The sequence below is a fragment of the Lactuca virosa genome, chromosome 6, assembly GCF_052849685.1.
Source record: "Lactuca virosa cultivar CGN04683 chromosome 6, Lactuca_virosa_CGN04683_v6, whole genome shotgun sequence".
Classification (NCBI taxonomy): Eukaryota; Viridiplantae; Streptophyta; class Magnoliopsida; order Asterales; family Asteraceae; genus Lactuca; species Lactuca virosa.
This window is the reverse complement of record NC_136431.1, coordinates 250,092,303-250,097,865: the sequence shown is the minus strand read 5'-3', so window position 1 is coordinate 250,097,865 and position 5,563 is coordinate 250,092,303.

Below are 5,563 nucleotides of genomic sequence, written 5' to 3'. Positions count from 1 at the left end.
GGCGCCGACAGCGCCCGAGACTATCGGCCAGATGAGATGGACGACAGGATCCGGGAGATCCTGCGTGATGAGGTTGCTGCTATGTTCAGGGCTCAGTTGCTGGAGATGTTTGGGTATATCAAGACCTCTATGGTGGAGTATTTCGATGATCGCTCTGCAGACCTCACTGAGGCGGCTGCCTCAACAGCCACAACAGCTGTATCGGCGGCAGGGTTGGGAGCCGGACGAGCTTTTCAATATCGGGACTTCGACAACACGAAGCCCCTTACTTTTGATGGGACTCAGGATCCCATCAAGGCTATGAGGTGGTTATCTGATGTGGAGGGGTGCTTCTTCACATGTTCATGTCCTACTGACCAGAAGGTCAGATGTACCCTGAACCTGCTGAGGTATGGGGCAAAGGACTGGTGGAGGTTGATGACTGGGTCTTACACTGATGATCAGAGAGCTGCGGTTACTTGGGAGCAGTTCAGGGATATGTTCTGCGCTCGCTACATTCCACGAGTCGAGCGGGAACGGTTAGCTCAGGAGTTTCTGGATATGAGACAGGATGGTGAGACGGTGACAGAGATCAACCGCATGTTGACAGAGAGAGCGATGTTCTGCCTGGAATTTTGCTTCCTAGCAGGCTCAGATGACACGTTATCTGAGCATGCTCAAGACTGACATTAGACAATTTGTTGCTACCCAGTGCTATGATACCTTGCTGGAGTACAGGAGGCCACTAGGCGGCGAAAGCTTGAGATTGAGCTACAACTGAGAGAGCAGGGTCGGGCCCCGACACAGACACAGCCGGCGCCAAAGCGGTCTAAGGCCGCTGATTCCAGGTCAGGGGGACCATAGGGCCGCACTTGTGGCAAGTGCAGAAAGGGTCGCTCGGGGGTTTGCAGGTTAGGCAGTGCGTGCCGCAAGTGCAGCAAGGAGGGGCATTATGCGAAGGATTGTCGCCATGCAGCCCCGGTTCAGGATATGATGATCTGCTACCATTGTCATCAGGTTGGTCACGTGAAGACCAACTGTCCATAGCTCACATCCAGGCCGCCGCAGGCTCCAGCGCCAGCTACACTGAGGATTACTGAAGGGGGTCAGGGTCGAGCAGCGCCCCCGAGGGCCCAGGGACGCGCCTTCCAGCTTATAGTAGAGGAGGCCAGAGCAGCACCGAATATGGTTGCTGGTATGTTTCTATCCCTTATCTTACTGATTATATATGTTTTATGCTTATATGTTTGTACCCGTGATTAGGTACGTTTTTAGTGAACCCCTTACATGCTTTGGTATTATTTGACTCGGGGGCGAGTCGGCCGTTTGTTTCTCAAACTTTTAGTAGCGAGTTTGGGTTGCTAGTGGGAGAGTTAGACTGTCCGTTGCGAGTCTCCATCGCCAACGAACACGGGATTTCCTCTTCTTCGGTATATCGGGGTTGCGTATTGGAGATTTTCGAAGTATCTGATGGACCTGATTCCGATTCCCATGGGGGATGTATGTGTGATCGTGGGTATGGACTGGCTTAGTCGTTTCGGTGCCATGATCGACTGCGAGGGTCAGTGAGTTGTAGTTCGAACCCCAAGTGGGGGAGAACTGATTGTTTATGGCGAGGGCACCAGACTGGGATTAGGGTTTTGTTCGGGTGCCAGGGCTCGACAGTACATTCAGCACGGATGTGCGGGTTATATAGCGTATGTGGTGGATACGCAGAGCAAGGATCAGGTTTCAGTATCGGAGGTTCCAGCGGTCAGAGAGTTTACTGACGTGTTTTCGGAGGAGTTACTCGGAGTGCCTTCGGAGAGGCTGGTCAAGTTTAGGATCGATCTAGTGTCGGGTGCGGCCCCTATCGCCAAGTCGCCGTATCGGTTGGCACCACGAGAGATGCATGAGCTGTCATCACAGCTGCAGGAACTGCTGGGCAAGCAGTTCATTCGTCCGAGCAGTTCCCCGTGGGGAGCGCCGATACTCTTCGTCAGGAAGAAGGATGGTTCAAACCAGATGTGCATTGATTACCGGGAGTTGAACAAGTTGATGGTGAAGAACCGTTATCCATTCCCGAGGATAGATGATCTTTTCGATCAGTTGTAGAGTACATCTTGGTTTTCCAAGATAGACTTGAGGTCTGGGTATCATCAGGTTTGGGTCAAAGAGGAGGATGTGGAGAAGACCGCGTTCCGAACTCGTTATGGACATTACGAGTTCTTGGTGATTCCGTTTGCGCTCACCAACGCGCCAGTAGTGTTTATAGACCTGATGAATCGGGTCTGCAGACCGATGCTTGATCGCTCGGTCATAGTATTCATCGACGATATCTTGGTGTATTCCAAGACCCGAGAGCAGCATGAGGAGCATCTGCAGGAGTTATTAGGAGTTTTGAGGCGAGAACAACTTTATGCCAAGTTCTCGAAGTGTGAGTTTTGGTTACGAGAGGTCCAGTTCCTGGGACACCTCGTTAACCACGAGGGGATTTTATTCGATCCGGCCAAAATCGAGGCGGTTACGCAGTGGGAGGTTCCGAAATCTCTCTCAGACATCAGGAGCTTCTTAGGATTAGCAGGATACTACCAGAGATTCATACATGATTTCTCCAAGATTGCAGTACCCCTCACTCGTTTGACGAGGAAGGGGGTGGATTTCTGGTAGGGCCCTGAGCAGCAGAGGGCGTTTGAGACCCTCAAACAGCAACTATGCGAGGCTCTAGTCTTGACTCTTCCAGAGGGAGTGGAGGATTTTGTGGTGTTCTGTGATGCATCCATCATGGGACTGGGAGCGATCCTCATGCAGAGAGGACGGGTGATAGGTTATGCATCGCGGTAGTTGAAGCCGCATGAGACGAGATACCCTAGACATGATCTGGAGTTGGGAGCGGTGGTATTCGCTCTCAAGATATGGAGGCATTACCTCTTTGGGGTCCGCTGTACCATCTACACGGACCACAAGAGCCTGAGACACATCATGGACCATCCGAACCTGAACATGAGACAGCGTAGGTGGCTGGACGTAGTCAATGACTACGACTGTGAGATCCTTTACCACCTGGGCAAAGCGAACGTGGTGGTGGACGCTCTGAGCCGCAAGTCAGCTGGATCATCCACTCTAGTGACATGTATGAGGATTTCAGTGGATTCTTCACTTGTGGGCTTGATCAGGGAAGCCCAGGCAGAGGGTATGCGTCAGGAAAATTGGAGGCTGGAGAGGATTAGGGGTGAGAACACCCGGTTTGTTCAGGAGAGTCAGGGATAATTCACCCGTTGCGGTTAGGTCTAGGTTCCGGTGTCTGGTGGGGTCAGACAGACCATATTGGAGGAGGCTCATAAGTCTCGTTTATCTATTCACCCAGGGGCCACCAAGATGTATCGGGACTTGCGATTGAGTTACTGGTGGCCATGCATGAAGCGAGAAATCGATTGGTATGTCGAGAGGTGCTTGACCTGTAGGATGGTCAAGGACGAGCACCAGAGGCCGCATGGCAAGCTGCAGCCCCTGGAGATTCCCATATGGAAATGGGAGCAGATCACGCAGGACTTCATCACCAAGCTGCCGAGAACGGCGAAGGGGTTTGACGCTATTTGGGTCATCGTGGATCGATTGACCAAGAGTGCTCATTTTCTGCCCATTAGGGAGAGCTCATCGGCTGAGAAGCTGGCCGACGTGTATATACGTGAGATTGTCGCTCGCCATGGGGTTCCGGTCTGTATCGTCTCAGACCGTGATGTTCGATTTACCTCCCGATTCTGGCAGAAGTTCCACGAGGAACTGGGCACACGGCTGCACTTCAATACAACTTATCATCCGCAGACGCACGACTAGAGTGAGCGGACCATACAGACTCTTGAGGATATGTTGAGAGCCTGTGTTATTGACTTCGGTGGGAGCTGGGACACCTACCTACCCCTTGCAGAGTTCTCCTACAGCAACAACTTTCACTCCAACGTTGGTGCTCCACTGTATGAGCTGTTGTATGGGCGGAGATGTCGCACCCCAGTTTGTTGGGGTGAGGTGGGTCACAGGGTGATGGGTCGGACCGAGGTAGTCTTGCTGACTACCGATATGATTCAACAGATTAGACAGCGGCTGCAGACCGCACAAAGTCGGCAGAAGAGTTACGCCAACCGGCGCCAATCTGAGTTGGAGTTTCAGGTCGGAGACATGGTACTCCTGAAGATCTCACCTTGGAAGGGTGTGATTCGCTTCAGGAAGAGGGGGAAATTGGGTCCCCGCTACATTGGACCGTTCAAGATTATTTCCAGGGTTGGCAAGGTGGCATATAGACTAGAGCTACTGGAGGAGCTTAGTCAGATCCACAACACCTTCCATGTGTCCTAGTTGCGGAAGTGCATATTAGATGAGGAGGCAGTGGTGTCCTTGGATGACATACAGGTCGATGAGCGCCTGAATTACGTAGAGAGACCAGTGGCCATTCTGGAAAGGAAGGTGAAGGTTCTGCGGAACAAGGAAGTACCTTTGGTAAAGGTACAATGGGAGCACCAGAGGGGATCTGAGTGGACTTGGGAGCCGGAGGCTGAGATGCGAGAGCATTATCTAGAGTTGTTCACCGCAGCAGACTTCGAGGAAGAAGTCTAGTTCAAGTGGGGGAGAATTGTAACAACCCGACTCTCAGGTATAAACTTTAAGTCTTATATTTCCAATTTTTAAAGTCGACTCGACGAGTTGGATGCCCTGACTCATCGAGTAGGCACGGTTCTGGTCGCGGGTTTTAAGTGACCAACTCCGCGAGACGGAGGACAAACTCGACGAGTTGGAGCTGGAGGATGAAACCCTAATTTCCGGGGTTTTGCACCCTATTTAAAGGATCATTTTCCCCCTTAGCCTCCCCTTACAGCTCCTTGTGAGTTCAGAAACCCTAATTCGTGTGTATACTCCATTCTTGTGTGATTTTCAAGCTTGGAAGGTGATTTGCAAGAAGAAGACTTGAAGTATAAGAGGAGTGGTGCAAGATGAGCTATTGGATCTGACTCTTCTGCTTATTGGCATCATCTTGAAGGTAACAAGTCGTTACCTTGACCTTCCCTCTTTCTAGATCTCTTTATGTTTAAGATTAGGGCTTTCCTAGCATGTATATTAGCTATTTTTGAGTATGGGCTAGGGTCTGAAGTTGCAACTTCAGATATGAGCTTATCTTGGTCTCTATAGCTATAAAGTCTCTAGCTTTAGCAAGTATGAACCTCCCCTTTTGAGTTAAACCCCATTATAAGCTTGGATTTGATATTCCAAGCCTTTAGAGCCTTGCATGCACGTAAAGTTTGCAACTTTACGTGATAAACATGTGACGAGTTGAATACTCTTTAGATCAATTAGATCTTTAACAAGTAAATCAATAAGAATAACAAACACTAGAACACACAATGAATCAACCGTATGTCGAATGATTAAAATATAGTCACACCTCATAAAAGCTCGATTAAGAACTTCCTCTGTAGAGGTGTGCTAGGGTTTACAGTACAATTAATATGATAATAATCAAAAGCGTTAATGACAAGGATGCATGCATGCACCTTATATACTAAACCCTAGAAAGATTAACACGGTTGGACATGCCCAAACCGAGAGTACATAA